This window comes from Helianthus annuus, chromosome 5, assembly GCF_002127325.2.
Source record: "Helianthus annuus cultivar XRQ/B chromosome 5, HanXRQr2.0-SUNRISE, whole genome shotgun sequence".
NCBI lineage: Eukaryota > Viridiplantae > Streptophyta > Magnoliopsida > Asterales > Asteraceae > Helianthus > Helianthus annuus.
The window spans coordinates 89,581,522-89,602,632 of NC_035437.2; positions in this window are offsets into that span (position 1 = coordinate 89,581,522).

Below are 21,111 nucleotides of genomic sequence, written 5' to 3' on the forward strand. Positions count from 1 at the left end.
CTTGTCCAGGAAAGAGTCACATTCCCCGAACCCTGGATGACCCTGGTGACTTATGCAACGGAAAACATGCCATACCGTGCCAGATCTTTAATTCCCTGAAATACATGTAAGTTGAAAAATCAACAATAATGTTGAGCGAGTTCATGCGATAGTGAGTAAATAAACCTTTATCTTTATCAAAAACCTGGTATGTAGCAAATAAGGAAAAAGAGATCACCAATGGTTTGCAAGGCCATTGATATGTGTGAAATGCAAGTAGGAAGGCTCAAACCTAGCAAATTTATGCGTCGGGAACAAAGTCATCCCAAGGTCCGTTATGCTGGACCTGGGACTGGGCTCGCTACACCCAAATAGATCTACCGCTCCTGCCCCTCGGTCCTACCCTGAGGATTAATGACCTCAAGTTTCCGCCTACCCATTCACATGATCTAAAAGTAACCCTCCTTACGCTAACCATACCATGTAATAAGTAATCATAATCATTGTAACATGTATTTCACCCCCGCAGTTAGAAAACTGAAAACAGTTAAGAGAAAAGGGGGACATGAACTCACAGTCTGTGCGTCGCTAAATCAAGCACTCCAAATGTCCGAAAGCTGTGCAACGACCTACATGTGCTAATTCTATTAGACGGATGGCCGTGCTTTAGCTTTATAGTTTAATTTTCGGGAAACAGTTAGACAACTGTTCCTTGTATATATTTGGTAGTTAATCTCCTTCCCAAGGATGGGGGAATTAATACATGTGTGTTTATAATATTAAGTCTCACTTAATATATTTTACTTCTCATTCCAAAATATAATTATTTTTCTCAAAAATAATATATTTTCTCTTCGCATAATACTTTCCCAAAAATAATACGTTGACAAAATACGCATTTATGAATATTTCCGTACAAAGCGTAAGTTATGTTTTGGCGATTAAGTGGTAATGGTAATTACCGTTGTAACTTATATGTTTGTCATGTAAGCGTTTACATTATTTTGAGTTCGTCAAAGTTTGTAAATATTATTTTTACTCTAAAAATAATATTTATATATTTTCACAAAATAATCATAAACAGTGTGGTGAAAAATATATTTATCGAATAAATATTTATCACGTTTAGTTTTTGTGAAAATCCCACCTCCGATTATTTAATAAATAAAGTCTTGGCGAAATGTATTTTGAAAACATTTCAAAATAGTTTAACACTTGTAAATAATTCTAAGTGTTAGATTTTAGAAAAATTTCGCCAGAGTTTCCCCTGTAACTGGAGGTGGCCACGCTTTCAAGCGTATCATTTTCTTTTACAAAATCATTCCAACACTTCTTTAAATCAACCAATCAATTTCCGATACTTCAAACTAGTTTCAACACATCAAACTTGTAGACTAGTATGTAAAATCGCATTATTACATGAACTTGTAGTTTTTCCGAAAGTCATAGTGTAGATCACCTTATATTTAGTGGATCTATGTATAAAATAGTTTAGTCTTGTAAAAACCCCGTTTTTAGAACAAATCATCCTTTACAACTTCCCGACAACTTTTATAAAAATTGTTACTTTGTCGGATCTTTCGTTTCACAAGTGTTTATACACTTGTAGTTTGTAAAAAAAATCATATTTGTTAACATATCACCCAACTTTTATAAAACATGATTTTCTCGACACTTGGTTCTACGAATATACCACTTGTACATACGTAGATCGGCTCGTTTTAAATACTATTTTACAAGTCAAAATACTTTTACACAAGTTCATGTTTCTCGTGTGGTGGAGTTTCACCTTTTAACCCTCGTACCGACAGAAACAAGCTTATGTCAAGATCTAGGATCTTAACAAAGTCGGGTTAAACGATGATAAGAGCCACCACATCGTAGATCGGGCCTCAATAATCAACATATTCAAATACTACAACATTTACACATGTTATGAGCTTTTAACCAACAATATTCGAGTTTTAGTAGACTTTATAGATTCAAAACGCATGATTCCGACTTTTAACCGTTAAAAATCATATTAACCACTTTAGATACGATCGAGAGTGAGTTTTAAACATTATACCTCTAGCTCGGGGCTAGGGAAGAATCTAGTCGAAAATGGCGTGGATAAAAGCAAAGAAACGAGGTCCTTCAACTTCCGCTTGCTTCAAGCTTCCTTATACGTGATCCGTAAGCCTTGTGTGTTCTTGGAATGGATGAACAAGAGCTCGAAAATGGATGTGTTGATGGGGGTGGGTTCGGCCGAGAGTAGGGAGAGGGCAAGGAGAGAGTTGAGTTGGTGAATGTAGTGTGCATAATCTCTTGTGCAATGGTGGGGTATTTATAGAGAATTTCAAGTTCTTTCGTCCATCGGTTCTTATGTCCCCTTGATATTAGGCATTCACCAATTAAATAATCAAATGTGTACTTCCTTGTCTACTCTAGTTTGGCCGATCCCATTAGGGGGGGGGGTATCCGGTTGGGTTTCAATTGTTCAGTTAGAGTTTAGTTATGTTAAGTCGGTTACTTTAGAGATTAACCTCGTTAGTTGCATGACGCGTTATAAAGCGGGTGTTAGGGTAATCAGGGACCCTAACTGGCTCAGAAAAGACTAATAATATTTTTGGCAATATTTTTATGTTCCGGGTATAGTCTGGTTGTTCGGTTGGATAGTAATCCGTTAAAGTGCTTAAGTAATCCTTTAAGCGTCGTAAATAATATTTTTAGCGACACAATTTATTCAGCAAAGTGTCAGGAATATTTCCCCATGTTTTGGCACTTTATTAATTAGCTAGAAGCTAGTATGTTGATAAAAGTGCTATGTTTTGTGCTTAGAGTACGTTTTAGGCACATCCAATCTCTGTATCTTATTCCTAGAGACGCAGTTTAACAACCCTTGTATCCCTACACACACTATGGGTGTAGTAAAATATTTCTGGCTCATTCAGGCCTTTAGAGGCAGTGTTTGCCTGATGCTGGCTATATCAGCATGTTCAATAGGTTATCCGTTCAAGTGCTACTGTGCTACTGTGCATCATGTTTGTCACTAGAGTTCAGTAAGTAAATAATGTAGTGACGGAAATCAAAGTATGATGCAGATATGTACATGTATCAACAGTCAAGTAGCAGTTTATCAGTAATCTCAGTCAAGCACAGTAATTAAGCAACAATTAATAGTTAATTAAATCGTACGGATACCTGGTTTAGTGAGGGTTGTCACATTCTCCCCCCGTTAAATAAATTTCGTCCCGAAATTTTAAATTCTGCTTGTAGAAGCAGGGTTCTCAGGAAATAAGTGGGGGTATTTCTCTTTCATTCGGTCTTCACGCTCCCAGGTGAACTCAGGACCATGTCTAGCATTCCAACGAACTTTGACGAGCTTGACACTGCTCCGGCGGGTCTTGTTCACTTTCCAATCCGTGACCTCGACAGGTTCTTCAACGAAGTGGAGCGTGTCATCAACATGAATTTCGTCGGTAGGAATGGCAACGTTAACTTGAGTTGGACTTCTCTTCAGATTGGATACATGAAATGTATCGTGAACATTATTCAGTTCGGCAGGTAGATCCAACTTGTATGCTACGGTCCCAATTCTTTCCAAAACCTTGAAAGGACCAATGTAGCGCGGATTCAACTTCCCACGCTTCCCAAAGCGTGCCACACCCTTCCAAGGTGATACCTTCAACAAAACCATATCCCCAACCTCAAACTCCTGAGGTTTCCTTTTCAGATCTGCATAGGTCTTCTGACGGTCACGAGCCGCATTAATGCGATCTCGGATTTGCGCAATCTTATATGTAGTTTCCTGAACTACATCGGGACCTACTAATTGTCTATCACCTGCGTCAAACCAACAGAGCGGCGACCTGCACTTGCGCCCATATAACGCTTCGAATGGCGCGGCACCAATACTGGTGTGGTAGCTGTTGTTGTATGAAAATTCAACCAGGGGTAAATGCTTATCCCAGCTACCGCCCAAGTCCATCACACATGCTCTCAGCATGTCATCCAACGTCTGAATCGTCCGCTCACTTTGTCCGTCGGTCTGCGGGTGAAAAGCAGTGCTCATATTCAGCTTTGAGCCAAAAGCTTCCTGGAAGGATTGCCATATCCTCGATACGAACCTCCCGTCTCTATCAGAAATAATCGAGAGAGGTACTCCATGGCGTGTAACAATCTCTCTCATGTAGATTTCAGCCAATTTGTTTGTATTATCCTTCTCGCGGATAGGTAAGAAGTGTGCTGACTTCGTTAAGCGATCCACTATCACCCAGATAGTGTCATGGCCTTTTGGCGTTCTTGGCAACTTTGTAATAAAATCCATGGAGATTTGTTCCCACTTCCACTGGGGAATTTTTGGTTGCTGCAGAAGTCCCGAAGGCTTCTGGTATTCCGCCTTAACTTTGGCGCAAGTTAAACATTTGCTCACGTAAATAGCAACATCGCCTTTCATCCTAGGCCACCAGTAATAATCCTTAAGATCCTGGTACATCTTATCCGCTCCAGGGTGGATAGAGTACCGCGACTTGTGAGCTTCATCAAAGATAACCTCTCTTAAACCACCAAACAGAGGAACCCAAATCCTTTTCTCAAAACACAACGTTCCTTCCCTGTTTGGCACCAATATCTTCTCCATCCCACGGAGATATTCTTCCTCAAGGTTTCCCTCCTTGAGAGCTTCCTTCTGTGCTGCACGAATGCGCGAGGAAAGGTCGGTTTGAATTATCATTTCCATAGCCCTAACCCTTATGGGCTTGATTCTCTCTTTACGACTTAGGGCATCGGCGACCACATTCGCCTTCCCTGGATGATACTTTATCTCGCAGTCGTAGTCATTCAACAACTCGACCCATCGTCTTTGCCTCATGTTCAACTCCTTCTGGTTGAATATATGTTGGAGGCTCTTGTGATCTGTGAAGATCGTACACTTTGTACCGTAAAGGTAGTGTCTCCAGATCTTCAAAGCGAAAACCACTGCGCCTAGCTCCAAATCATGCGTGGTATAATTCTTTTCATGCACCTTCAGTTGGCGTGACGCGTAAGCAATAACCTTCTGGCGTTGCATCAACACGCAACCCAATCCTTGACGTGAAGCGTCGCAGTATACCACGAAATTATCTGTACCTTCTGGTAGAGCTAAGATCGGCGCGTTGCAAAGCCTATCTTTCAATATCTGAAACGCTTCATCCTGTTTGATTCCCCAATCAAACTTCTTATCCTTCTGCGTGAGGAGTGTCAACGGTTGAGCGATCTTTGAAAAGTTCTCGATGAACCTTCGATAATAGCCAGCCAAACCCAAGAATTGCCGAATCTCAGTTGGCGTCTTTGGTGTTTCCCAATCTTTGATCGCCTCGATCTTGGTTGGATCCACGTGGATTCCATCTCCGTTTACCACGTGCCCAAGGAATTGCACTTCCCTTAGCCAAAACTCGCACTTAGAGAACTTGGCGTACAACTGTTCTTTCTTTAGCAGCTCCAGAATAGCTCTTAAATGCTGCTCGTGCTCAGCCTTCGTCTTTGAATAAATCAAAATATCATCGATGAATACGATCACGAACTTATCCAAGTACGGCTTACAAACTCGATTCATCAGGTCCATGAACACAGCAGGTGCGTTTGTCAAACCAAACGGCATAACGAGAAACTCGTAGTGTCCATATCGAGTTCTGAAGGCTGTCTTCGGGATACTCTCCTCCTGTATCCGTAGCTGATGGTATCCAGATCGAAGATCGATCTTTGAGTAAAAACTTGAACCTTGAAGTTGGTCGAACAGATCATCGATTCTTGACAGGGGATACCTATTCTTGATCGTCAGCTTGTTCAACTCTCTGTAATCAATACACATGCGGAAACTGCCGTCTTTCTTCTTCACAAACAAAAATGGAGCTCCCCAAGGCGAGAAGCTTGGTCGGATAAATCCCTTATCTAACAACTCTTGAAGTTGTGTCGACAGTTCTTGCATCTCAGACGGAGCAAGTCTGTAGGGTGCCTTAGCCACAGGCGCGGCGCCTGGAACTAAGTCTATGCGAAACTCCACTTGCCTTTGAGGCGGTAAGCCAGGCAAGTCTTCTGGAAAGACTTCCGGGTATTCCCTCACGACAGGGATGTCTTCGATCTTCGGCTCAGCAGCCTTTTTACCCACAATGTGTGCCAGAAAAGCAACACATCCTTTCTGCAAACACTTCCTTGCTTTCAGGCAGCTAATCATCCTCAATGGCGTCTCACGCTTCTCCCCATGAACAACAATGGTCTCACCATCATCGGTCGGGATACGAATAATCTTCTCGTGACAAACTATCTCTGCTTTGTTACTCGATAACCAATCCATCCCTACTACCACGTCGAAGCTTCCCAACTGGACTGGTAGTAGATCTAGAGCGAACTCACGCTCTCCCAATTCGATTGCGCAACCTCGAATCACCTCGTTAGCCTCTACTAACTTCCCATTCGCTAATTCGATCGAGTATGGAATATCTAACTTACTAGCAGCTAAACCAAGCATGTTTCTAAATTCTAACGACACGAAGCTATAATCGGCACCAGTATCAAACAAAACGGATGCATAGCGTTGGTTTACAGGGAACGTACCAGTGACAACATTGGGATCCTGGCGCGCTTCCCTGGCTTCCATGTTAAAAACTCTTCCGCGTGCCTGGTTTAATTCTGCGCAATTCCTCTTGTAATCCCCAACATCACCGCAGTTAAAACATCCGGGCCTCTGCCCGTTCCCACCATTGTTTCCAGCTTGATTGTTTCCCTGGTTCTGATTCATGGCGCCCGCTTGGTTAGCATGATTGGCACGGTTTCCATTACCTCCCTGGTTTCCTTGTGGGCGGTTTCCATCGCCACGATTGTTCTTATTCCCATATCCTCCTTGGCCTCCCCGGCCAGCAGTGGCCCAACAAGTCTCCTTCAGGTGGCCAGCCTTTCCACATGCTTCACAAACTTTTATCCCACAACGACCAGAGTGATGTCGTTGGCATGAGTTGCACTTGGGCTGTGCACCCATATATCCCTTACTCTTCTTTCTACCACCAGCTGAATTTTGAGCTGGCGCATTCGATTCCCCTTTCTTAACCACCATCCCGGTGCCCTACTTGAAATTCGAAAATTTTCGCTTGTTACCACCTGAAGACTCCACATGAGTCTCTTTCTTCTTTGGCTCGACTTCATCAAACTTGTTCAACCGAATTGCCTCTTCGGTGAGAGCCACACTCAAATCAATGGCTTCAGTGATAGTTGCAGGTTTGGAGGAAGTCACCATGCTGATTATTTGAGGAGCCAATCCCCAAATGAAGCGTTCAATTCTTTTGAACTCAGGTGTAACCATGTAGGGTACCACATGCGACAAATCGTGGAACCTCTGAACATACTCAGCTATCTTAGAACCTTCCATTTTTAGATGCCAGAATTCGGTCTCCAATCTCTGAATTTCAGCGCGAGAACAGTACTTCTTGCGCATGAGTTCTTTCAGCTCAGTCCAGGTCAGTGCGTAAGCCGCAGCTTCGCCAAGGGTCTGGACCTGTAGATTCCACCAGGATAGGGCTCCATCCACAAATAGCCCTGAGATGTAAGTGACTTGTTGATCCAGCGCGCATTTGCTCATGCGAAGTACGGACTCGGTTTTCTCAGCCCAGCGGACGAAAGCAACAGCGCCTCCTGTGCCATCGAAGTTTATGGGCTTGCAGTCCAAGAACTGTTTGTAAGTACACCCATGCGGTGGATTGTTGTTGTTGCCCGTGTTACCGGAGTTGCTTCCACTCATTCCTCCTTGAGAGGCAGCATATTGAGCAATAGCAGCAGCAATGACTTGCTGTAGCTCGTCCTGAGTAGTAGGCATTGGCTGAGGTTGTCGTCGTGGCGCCATCTTCTAAAGATGTGTACGTTGGTCAGGCCATAGTAAGCATATGAATATAGTAATAGTAATAGCACATAACATCTCATGTTATCAATATATCACACACAACATCACATGTTATGATCATTATACACACAACATCCCATGTCCCAACATCCCATGTCACAAGTATTATATACACAACATCCCATGTCCCAACATCCCATGTCACAAGTATGATATACACAACATCCCATGTCCCAACATCCCATGTCACAAGTATTATATACACAACATCCCATGTCCCAACATCCCATGTCACAAGTATTATATAAATAAGAAATCAAGTGCATCAGATATGGTGAGAATACCGCGATTGCTACATATATCGAGACCATAATGTAGTAAGTGTGGCATACAACCATCAATCAAATAGGGGCTACATCACCCCTGTACAAAACTATATCATATCAGTATCACATACATCAGGTACATCAAATAAGTATCAACAAAAGTCAGTAACAGCAGGTGGTCTCCAAAAGGCTGTGCAGTCACAATCGCTGTCGTCTCACCAACGTCTACCTCTATAGCACCGATGAGCTCTATGCGGATGGGGGTGGAGGAGGGGGAAAGTGAGTGTAGAGTAAGCGGCGTAGATGAAGCCAGTCCTCCTCCATCGCCTGCTGAGTGTGAATAACAGAAGCGATCTGCTGCTCCAAAGTCAGAAGTCGGGCAGCGAAGTCCGGGGGTAATGATCGAAACGGCTGAAAAGGTGAAGATGTCCGACCATGACATGGACCTAGTGATAGCTGAGCTCTCTCGAGCTCTTGGAGTCGCTGCGTATGGGACTCATGCTGATGGACAAAGGACATCAAGACGTCCTCTATGGTGTGCCCCATATGGAATGGATGATATGGATCAGTGGGTGGCATCGGAGAGGAAGATGACCAAAGCAGTGGCGTGCTGGTGGGATCGAATGGTGCTGCATGAACAGGTGGAATAGAAGGTGGAACAGATGTCATCTGGGGCACGAAAGGAATAGACATCGGTATGTGCCCAAAAGGGTGGGCTGAAGAGCCCTCTCCAGGCCTCGCTGGAGGTATAATCTGAGGGATCGGAAAGGTGAAATCATCGGATCGTGTCACAGGGATCTGAATTGAGAAATCAGCATGATGTGCATCAGTGTGATGTGGGGGAAACGGTGGAACATCCTCGTCAGCAGGTATCCAACCATGCTGAGCGTCCTCATCGGGTGGATCCAGGTGATCAGCAAACAGAGCGTGCTCAGGCTCGAGGGGAACAGGATCAAATGGAGCAATGACAGGGTCAACTGGTGCAACATGCTCAACTGGGTGGTCAACAGGGATATCAGCAATCAAAGGGGGATCAACAAAAGGTGGATCAACAACAGGATCATCAGCTATAACATGGTCGTCAACAACCAAAGGAATGTCCACAAGATGGTCACCAACAGGTGGGTCTGCTAATATGGGCTCATCAGGAACGCCGGCATGTACCAGGTCATGCTCATGCACAGGATCTAGAGCAACTGCCTGCTCTGGGGCCAAGGCAGACTCTGGGTCATCAAAAGCCATATCAAAATCAAACTCTGGATCAACAGGATCAACGGGATCAACAGGGTCCTCCATATGCTGGTCCATAGGAATATACTCAATATCGCGGTCAGGATCAAATCCTGGAGGAAAAACGGGATCAGAATCCTCAATGTCGTCGTGCTCGAACACAAAGCTCGGAATGGGTGCGGCAGAAGATGCCTGATCGGGGTCCGAGTCGTGTACAAAATGCTGCGTGCTCACCTCGTGAGACGGTGCAGATGCCACAGACTCAAAGGAGTCTGGGACGGGTGAATGGGCGGGCGAGTCCTCAACAGGAGCACCAGCGATCATCAAAAGATCGCCAGCGGGAAGAGGGGCTGCATCAGGAATCTCATCCTCAAAAGGCTCGTCCTCAAAGAGATCAACATCGCCATCAGCCTCGGCGTCGGGTAGCAAGTCGTATGCTGGATATGAAGCAAGGGGTATGGGAGCTGGAATCGCTACCAAGGGAAGATACTCAGCAGGAGCGCCATCAATAGGCTCATAAGCACCCTCGGGTAGAGCGAAGGGCAGGGAGTCATCATCATCGGTGCTGGTGAAGTCGGAGGTATGCACCTCGTGCTCTGAAGACACAATGTCGTCCGATACTATGGGTAAAGGTCCGGTGGTATCTGAATCACCCGTGGCTGGTGAGTCCATGGGTCTGTAACATAAACACAAGCATACACAAAAATCGGTAAATCAGGTAATCACACAAGTTACCAAGTAATAATCACATAATCCTCCTAGTCCCACTAGCCTCCCAGCCTCCCAGACTGTCCTTCCTAGTCCCACTAGCCAACTTTCCCAGCCTCCCAGACTGACTCCCTAGTCCCACTAGCAAACTTTCCCCGCCTCCCAGACTGACTCCCTAGTCCCACTAGCAAATTCTCCCAGCCTCCCAGACTGACTCCCTAGTCCCACTAGACAACTACCTCGATCCATTAGATCGAGCCTCGGCCTCCCAGGCCGAGACTCAGTCTCCCAGACCGAGCCTCAGCCTCCCAGACTGAGCCTAAAAATAATAAATAAAATATGCTCAACATTTGTTTATAAAAACGTTTTGGATCTGGACTTAAGTGGTATGCAGTAAAAATGTTTTCGTGAGAGCCCTAGTGATCATAGTCTAGACTCAAGAAGGAATCCTAGTTCGCTATGATCAGAGCTCTGATACCAAGCTGTCACACCCTGGCTTTGCGGAAGCGTGGTTAATTTGGTGTGACTTCTTAATACCATAGCTTAATCATAACAAAGCTATATGAATTAAAAATATGCAAGATCATCCATTAAAATAAAAATCAAAACATTGTCTTAACGGGTTAACACCCAACAACCATAAACTTGTCCAAACATTACAAACCCAAACATAACATAAACATGATTCAAGGACTGTGACTTGTCCAGGAAAGAGTCACATTCCCCGAACCCTGGATGACCCTGGTGACTTATGCAGCGGAAAACATGCCATACCGTGCCAGATCTTTAATTCCCTGAAATACATATAAGTTGAAAAATCAACAATAATGTTGAGCGAGTTCATGCGATAGTGAGTAAATAAACCTTTATCTTTATCAAAAACATGGTATGTAGCAAATAAGGAAAAAGAGATCACCAATGGTTTGCAAGGCCATTGATATGTGTGAAATGCAAGTAGGAAGGCTCAAACCTAGCAAATTTATGCGTCGGGAACAAAGTCATCCCAAGGTCCGTTATGCTGGACCTGGGACTGGGCTCGCTACACCCAAATAGATCTACCGCTCCTGCCCCTCGGTCCTACCCTGAGGATTAATGACCTCAAGTTTCCGCCTACCCATTCACATGATCTAAAAGTAACCCTCCTTACGCTAACCATACCATGTAATAAGTAATCATAATCATTGTAACATGTATTTCACCCCCGCAGTTAGAAAACTGAAAACAGTTAAGAGAAAAGGGGGACATGAACTCACAGTCTGTGCGTCGCTAAATCAAGCACTCCAAATGTCCGAAAGCTGTGCAACGACCTACATGTGCTAATTCTATTAGACGGATGGCCGTGCTTTAGCTTTATAGTTTAATTTTCGGGAAACAGTTAGACAACTGTTCCTTGTATATATTTGGTAGTTAATCTCCTTCCCAAGGATGGGGGAATTAATACATGTGTGTTTATAATATTAAGTCTCACTTAATATATTTTACTTCTCATTCCAAAATATAATTATTTTTCTCAAAAATAATATATTTTCTCTTCGCATAATACTTTCCCAAAAATAATACGTTGACAAAATACGCATTTATGAATATTTCCGTACAAAGCGTAAGTTACGTTTTGGCGATTAAGTGGTAATGGTAATTACCGTTGTAACTTATATGTTTGTCGTGTAAGCGTTTGCATTATTTTGAGTTCGTCAAAGTTTGTAAATATTATTTTTACTCTAAAAATAATATTTATATATTTTCACAAAATAATCATAAACAGTGTGGTGAAAAATATATTTATCGAATAAATATTTATCACGTTTAGTTTTTGTGAAAATCCCACCTCCGATTATTTAATAAATAAAGTCTTGGCGAAATGTATTTTGAAAACATTTCAAAATAGTTTAACACTTGTAAATAATTCTAAGTGTTAGATTTTAGAAAAATTTCGCCAGAGTTTCCCCTGTAACTGGAGGTGGCCACGCTTTCAAGCGTATCATTTTCTTTTACAAAATCATTCCAACACTTCTTTAAATCAACCAATCAATTTCCGATACTTCAAACTAGTTTCAACACATCAAACTTGTAGACTAGTATGTAAAATCGCATTATTACATGAACTTGTAGTTTTTCCGAAAGTCATAGTGTAGATCACCTTATATTTAGTGGATCTATGTATAAAATAGTTTAGTCTTGTAAAAACCCCGTTTTTAGAACAAATCATCCTTTACAACTTCCCGACAACTTTTATAAAAATTGTTACTTTGTCGGATCTTTCGTTTCACAAGTGTTTATACACTTGTAGTTTGTAAAAAAAATCATATTTGTTAACATATCACCCAACTTTTATAAAACATGATTTTCTCGACACTTGGTTCTACGAATATACCACTTGTACATACGTAGATCGGCTCGTTTTAAATACTATTTTACAAGTCAAAATACTTTTACACAAGTTCATGTTTCTCGTGTGGTGGAGTTTCACCTTTTAACCTTCACAAGTTCAGTAAGTAAATAATGTAGTGACGGAAATCAAAGTATGATGCAGATATGTACATGTATCAACAGTCAAGTAGCAGTTTATCAGTAATCTCAGTCAAGCACAGTAATTAAGCAACAATTAATAGTTAATTAAATCGTACGGATACCTGGTTTAGTGAGGGTTGTCACAAGGTGATCGTGATCAAAGAAATGATTTAATGAAGTCGAAGACTAAACAAGCCTATTATGGTTCAAAACAAATGAAATGCTTGTTGGGACTATTTTGAATATGATAGCTTCCATCCATCATATGGAATCTTGAAATGAATATGTAATGTGAGCAAGTCAAATAATTTGAACTTGATTTAAACAAAATAAGTTTTAATAAGAAAGTTCGGACATGGTCACAATAGAAACTATGTATGTCAAAGAAAATTAAATTTTTCAAGAAATTCATTGACTCGATATCAAGGAGTTATTGTTTTGCAATAATACGGTTCACAGTACAAAAGCGGAATGATATTTGAGTTTGGATAAAATAACAAATCGGAATGAAGTCCTCCAGTGGTCTTCATAAATCAAATGAATCACATGCATAATGAATAGTGCATGTGTGGATTTACCAAGAAATGAAATAGATCAATATTTGCTACTATGAAATAAATCCTCATGGTATGATGACTATTAGAGGAAATAGAAACATGAAAGTCAACTCTTTATATGCAGAAGTCAGAATTTTAATGAAAGAAATATAAGAACTTCTATCTGAAATTTCGTGTGATAACCGTTGTTAAGTGAAATTACCAGGGAATGTCGAATAAAAATAAAATAGGGATTTGCAAAGGGAATGTCGAATAAAAATAAAATAGGGAATTTGCAAAGGTATGTGACTCCTTTTGCAGTGATAATAATTATGACTCTAATTAGGCTGTGCACCGATGGTTTGTGAAATTTTGTTCCAACGTACCTCAGCGATACTCATGTTTTTTTGTACGTGTCAGAGTGCTGTTTTTTGATCAGTAGTTTTCCCACTGCTGGGAAGAGCATTGTTGTTGTCATGCCCAATTATAATTTCCATCATAATTTATTCACATAAGTACTTAGCTTATTTTGAAGTTTATACTAAGGCATCTTTTCTTAAGTTCAAGTCTAAATGCTATAATGTGTGCTACTAGTTAATAGCAATCTCCTAACTCTTTTATATGAACTTAGGTATTATTGTCACAACACCTAAAGACTTAAAGCAGTGGCTCTGATACCACCTTCTGTCACGACCCCCGACCCACTCTGGACGGAATCGGGAGTCGCGAACATCCCAGTGGTACCGGTGATTATTTTGAAAAATATTGTAGTGGAAATTTAATCAGGACCGTGAGTTAGGAAAAATATCAGAGTTTAGAAACACCGGATTTTTATTTATTAAATAGATGGAATAAATCCATGTTTTACAAAGGTAGTTTTAATAAGGATAAATTTTATTACATAAAACAATATTTCTTAATTTGATTTTAATTAATAAAATAAGCCACTTCTTGATGCCTTTCAGTGCCGTATCCATCTTTTACTCCAATCTACTGTAATTACCTGAAACGCGTTTTAAAAAGGTTTTGTCAGCGGAAAATACTGAGTGAATCATTCAGTTTACTGAAAACGACACATTTATTATAATTTACAGTATTAAGAGCGATTACAATGTTTCTGATATCAAACCAACTACCCACGGTACTTTGTCACTCGACCCATTGGCCCTCTAATTGTCCAATGGTGTCTGTGATTATGGTCATATCACCCATTGGCTGCCCCAATGGTGAAGATTATCAAGTAATGTATACAAAACCCCACATACTGGCTGTAACTTGGTGATTACAAAGACTTAATCCCTGTAATTATAACTTTGAAAATAATTTGGAGTTTTGTAAAACAGTTGATAAAAAGAAAACGACTCACATTATAAGCATGCAGATTCATATGGCCAAAGTTTAGTCTATAGATAATCCTTGATATATTGCAGATTTATACAGGCAGAGCTTAGCCTATTGATTTAACCTTGTAACCTAGTGCATACGAACTAGGTAGGTAACTTAATACAGCAATCATGATAACTCACGAGATTAAAACCCTCACAACGAATGACAAAGTGCAATCACTTAAACATCCATTGGATTCACAACGAATGACAAAGTATTCCCCAAATTTGGGTGGTACTCAAACATCCTGTCGGAATCACAACAAATGACAAAGGATAGTACTAAAACATCCATTGGATAGTTTCAATCGATCGGACATTGAATCGTAGCAGTGATTGAGTTAATACCCGGTATCGCAGCAGCACCTCGCTATACTAATTAGTGATTCGTGTGTGTTTTTTAGAGTATTTGGACGATATCTCTGTGTACGATTTGAATTTTATCGTCGTTCAATCGCCAGAATTCAAGTCCCAATGTCTGCTATTTATACACGAAAATTGACATGCTTACGGACCGTAAGCATTTTTTCCCTTACGATCCGTAAGGGACACGAAATCACTATAGTCTTGTCGCGTGTGTGTAGGCTAGCTGAGTCGACGAAATGATTAAATTCGATTTTTATAGTAACTTATAAGGATAATCGTTGAGTAGGGAATACCCCCCCCCTGAGTTTTAGGGGCCCTGATCCTGATTCTGATTGTTCTGAAATTTGTAGGGTTTGTGCAGAATCACTTGGGTGTCTCAACTAGGGTTTCCTATTGGATGAAATAATACAATAAATAATAGTTTTGATGAGGGTTGTTACAACAAATGACACACAACATCAGCTATTTATAGAAGTTATGATTCCACTTGAAACATCTTCAAGCGAAATCTGATTTCGTTCCAAACAAATTCAGGGGAAATCAACATGTAAACTTCAAGCAGAATTAAAAACATCTGATTTCTCTTGAAATGACCTAGTGTCATTTCAAGAGGAATTATCTCTAATTCACACTATCTTGATTTCCGAGCCCTGATCTATCTAGTTCTATATAAGACTCGATACAAGACGAAGTCGACAGACGGATGCACCAACAATCTTTCTGCACATTGGCGGTTCTTGTCTTTATACCCTATATTATTACTCCTATAGAGTATTTAATAGGCTGGGGGAAGGGTGTTCACATTTGACCTTTTCCTGTATTGAAGGGATCTATACGTGACGAGACTTGCTGTGGTTTCTGTGCACTGAATTCCATTATTATGTATGCATCCATAATTACGTAACTCTTTGCACAGTCCGCACAGTTCGTCTCATCCTCATATTACTTCCTTCAGATAGGCCACTGCTTTCAGGTAAAGTCACGAGTACCTGAGATATTCTATTTCTAGTATATGTAAATATCAATTATCACACATAATCGCAAGTAATTCTTAATCAAAGACAAGTGCTACTCCAGTGCACCCTAAGTCTCGTAGTGTCTTTTCTTGACTCCTTGTAAACAGTTTCAGGAAATCGATGTCGCAGAAAGTTTTATGCAATGAAAACTCTTTGGAAAAATTGTTTTCGTGAAAGGATCCTAGAGATTGTAGACTAGACTCGAGAAGGAATCCTGGTTCACTACAATCGCAGCTCTGATACCAATCTGTCACACCCCTTTCTTAGGCGGAAGCACGAGGTGTGATCATGAAAGGTTCTCATTGCATACGAAAGGTAAACATACTACATGCTCGTAAAAATAACTTCAAATACCAATAACATTACATGACTGAAAACATAGTTTAAGTTGGAGTTTACATCACATCACAAACGTTGTCTGAAAAGTCTACAACATTATTCAAAGACAAACATAAACAACATCCAGAGCAAGAGTATGACCGCGCGCACATCCACTTTAGTTACCTGAAATACATGTGAGTTTTTGGAAAAACGTCAACATAATGTTGGTATGAATTCATGCAGTTTTTGTATTGAAAGTTTGTATACTTTGTATGAAAACATGGTATGTAATTTGTATCAATCAAGTATTTCTGTAAGTATCGAGTTGTTAATGGGTTGCAAGGCCATTAACATGTGACACGACATAGGAAGCATCCAAACCATAGGCATTTTTCTAGTTGTCGATTCACGACTGAGACACAAAAGCACTACTTGGTACTAGTTTTCACCAAGAGTGTGGCTGCCTGAAAACCCATTAGATCTAACCTTTTGTTCTGCGGTCTTAGTATGTACACGATTAATGGTGCTTCTGGTACCCTATTCGTGACACTATTTCTATTATCATTCCTTAGTTCTTGTATCCATCATACCATAACACATGTGTTTTCCCCAAGTTTAAAATGTATGTAAAAATTTAAAAGTGGGGACACAACTCACTTTTCTGTAAACATTTAGTAACATGTACTTCACCCCCGAAGTTATAAAACTGAAAACAGTTAAAAGAAAAGGGGGAGCATGAACTCACAACTTTGTGTTCCTTGCGTCGTAAAATTCACCGGGTTTGCTTATATAGCGTCGTGACCTAAACGTGTTTTATTAACGTTAGTCACTAGACTTGTATCGCACAAGTACAAGTCACCATCTTTTATGTATTTGTTCTTTGTGTGTTAAAAATAATTTATATTTTTAACTATGTATCTTACTTATATTATTTTCTCAAAAATAAATACAAGTATCTTGTATTTTTCACCCGAATTATGTATTTTGTCCAAAAACTTCATTTCATGTTCATAACTTGTCCAAGTTATTTATTCTATGAAGAAATATATTTTCATAAATATATTTTCTTGTATTTGTCTAGGCATGTTGTATGTGTATTTTGTATTTTTACTCCTTAGGAGTATTTAGTGTATTTCAAGTCCTAATACACTATCACATATAATACATACTACATACACTTAGAACAAAATTTGGTGATCAATAAATATATATATTTTCCTCAAAAATATACATACTTAATATCAATTTTTATCTTGAAGAAATCATCATTTCTTAACTTAAAGTTTACATAAAAATTAGGGAAACCTTGGTAAACATTTTTAGATACATTTTTAGGGAATAAGTTTCTCAAAAACTTATATTTTTCTAAGTGTCAAAATTTATAAAAATTTTGACATAGTTTCCCCTAAAAATGGAGGTTTCCCATGTTTTCAAAACATGTATTTATTTTCTTTAAAATCATCATCAAACTTCAACAACTCATTCAACACTTACTGAGTGTCAAAATCAAGTAAATTTCACTACATCATGAACTTGAAGTTTTTGTAAAAACTTGTAGGAACTTACCATTTTATTTAGTAGGTTTAGTTACCCTTAAAAGTGTGTTTATTCCTTTAAAAATCTCATTCTTAAGGAAACTAAGTGTTTACAACTTGTAATCACTTTTTACAAAAATGTTTATTTATAACATCTCGTTGTTTCACTAGTATCTCTACACTCTTTTTTCCACTAAAAATTAGTGTAAGTTTAAGTAAAAGCCATGATCTTTCAAAAATCATATTTTGAACTTGGTTTTCTTGGAAAGTCATTCATAAATCTTGGATCTATAAGTTTACTTGCTCACTTTGTTTATTACTTTTCAAGGAATCATTTTGTTTTCAAGTTCATGTCTATGTCTATGTATGAGGATGATCTTCTTGTGTTAACACATAATCATCCTCTAACTTGCTAGATCAAGTGTTCAATCACAGTCAAGCAAGCTCTATGTAGTGATCAACATCAATATTTCTAGTAATCAACAAGCAAACACCATTCATGTACTAAACAACATCATTTCACAAGATTTCATATTTCATCTTATGTTTCAAGATTCAAGTTTATGTCTTTTATGGTTCTAGTGATTTTCATCATAATATATCTTTTAACCAATCAAAATGGAAGTAAACAAGGTTAATAAGAATCTAACTACTAGCTTCAAGCTAGGGAAGAACGATGGTGAAAATCGAATGGATAAAAGCAAACAAAGGAGGTCCTTCAAGATCCGAGAGTTCCACACTTCCTTAGACACCTTGTGACACCTTGAGATAACCATGGATTGTATTGAATGATGATCGAAAATGGTGATGGTGGGGAAGGGGGTTTCCACCGAGAGCTTTGTGGGAGGAGGAGAAGAGATGGAGTGGTGAAGATGGTGAGATGTTAAGGTTACTTATAATCCAACTTAGAGTTTTATCCAATGGTCCTAATGTTTCTTATAGTACAAACACTATCTTCTCATATCTAATCAAGATCTCATGGGGTATCAAGGGATTATGTAAATCTTGGAGTGGGGCCACTCTTTGGGTCGATTACCATATGTGTGTATGTGTGGGGTGGGGGGGGGGTTAAATGTAAAGTTAAATGGTAAGTAGGTAATTTAGTGGAAGTTAAAGGTAAAAGTGTAGTGTTTTATGTATAGAATGTATTATGTAGTATATTAAAGTGTTTGGGAACCATAACTAGCTCAGAAAAAGTAAAACAATGCTTCTAGCTATATTTTGGTGTTCCGGGTAATGTCCGGTTGTTCGGTTAGATACCGGTTCGTTAAAGTGCTAAATTGCACCGTTTAGTGTCCTTTAAGTATCCTTTTGTGACCCTTTCCATTCCCGACCCTTAGGAAAGTATTCAGGACCATTTAGTCATGTTTTTGCATGGTAAAATCTTGTTAAAATGCTGAATTTTGCTAAAATGTATAAAATTCAGCATTTAAAGTGTATTTCGGGGTGCTTTTCAATGCGTATTTTAGCTTCCGGAAAGTCTATATGTTAACCCTTGTATGTACTCTTGGGTTTTAATGTATTCTTGACGTTGGACGTACACCTAGGCTCCAACTCAACTCTATTGTCTAACTACTTTCTGCAGAATTGTTGACACAATGTGTCTTACCGGTAAGTTTACTAGTATTTCTGATGCAACGCTGTTCATTAACGCATAAAGCAATATCTTGTAGTATAAAACGTGCATGAATTCACTTGTATAGTATGTAATCAGACAATGTTGACATTTAAGCACATAATTGTAGTTATCAAATATTAATTAAATTGTACGGAAATTACCGGTTTTGTGCCAGTTGTCATAGTGTTCCAGTTCTTTATGGCCTCTATCTTAGCTGGGTCAACATGTACTCCGTTCTCGTTCACCACATGACCGAGAATTTGTACTTCACGAATCCAATATTCGCATTTAGAGAACTTGGCATACAATTATTCTTTCTTAAGCAACTCCAGAATAGTTCTCAATTGTTGTTCGTGTTCCGCCTCTGTTCGTGAGTATATTAAAATGTCATCAATGAATACGATCACGAACTTGTCGAGGTACGGTTTACATACCCGATTCATCAAGTCCATGAATACAGCGAGAGCGTTTGTTAAGCCGAAAGGCACAACAAGGAACTCGTAATGCCCATAGCGAGTCCTAAACGCTGTCTTACTATTGCTTTCGTCTTAAATCCTCAGCTGATGATATATCTTGGAATAAAAGTTGGAACCTTGTAATTGATCGAACAAGTCATCGATCCTCAGTAAAGGATACCGATTCTTGATAGTTATCTTGTTTAGTTCTCTGTAATCTATGCACCTCCGAAAGGTTCCATCCTTCTTCTTGACAAATAACACCAGAGCTCCCCAAGGCGAGAAACTCGGTCTAATGAATCCTTGTCAAGAAGTTCCTGAAGCTAAGTAGATAATTCCTGCATCTCTGATGGCGCCAGTCTATACAGAGCTTTTGCCACCAGTGCCGCTCCTGGCACTAGATCGATACGGAATTTCACTTGTCGTTGGGGAGGCAGTCCCGGCAAGTCTTCTGGAAAGACTTAGGGGTATTCCTTCACTACAGGTATGCCTACCACCTTGCGCTCCTCGGCCTTCTTGTCCACCACATGGGCAAAAAAAAGTGACACATCCTTTCCTCAAACATTTTTAAGCCTTCATGAAGCTAATAATTCGTAGTGGTGTGTCTTGATTCTCCCCGAGCACTAAAAGATGTTCTCTCGTCGGATAGGGGTATGTGAATGATCTCCTCATGACATATGGCTATGGCTTGGTTATCGGATAACTAGTCTACGTCAAAAACTGTGTCGTAACAACCCAATTGAATGGGTGAAAGGTCGATATTAAATTTTTGTGCTCGAAGTTCGAGTGCGCGTTCGTTAACGTCTTCTCCAGACTCAACGAATTTATCGTTGGACAATCCTATGGAGTGAGGGATGTCTAGTTTACTTGGCTCCAGGCCAAGTATATTTCGAATTCTTTGGGGATGCAACTAATACCGACACTGGTATCGAACAAAATGAATGCAACGAGTCGGTTAATAGGAAATGTATCGGTGACCCTTAATAACTTCACATGACCCTGCTAATTCCCCGTTAGCTAACTGGATAGAGTAAGACATGTCTAACCTACATGAATATATTTCGTGTATATGCTTAGTAGCTAAAGACACTAAGTTAAGCCGACGTTGGTATCCAAAGAATTGATACATACTGGTTGTAGAGTACAACGTACCCATGGCAACAACGGGATTATGGGGAGTATTCATAGTTCTATCCATACACTTACTTATTCACTTGCTTGATTCGTCATTAAACATCCATGGCTTATAGTGATCTCGTTACCATCGTTAAAATCTCCT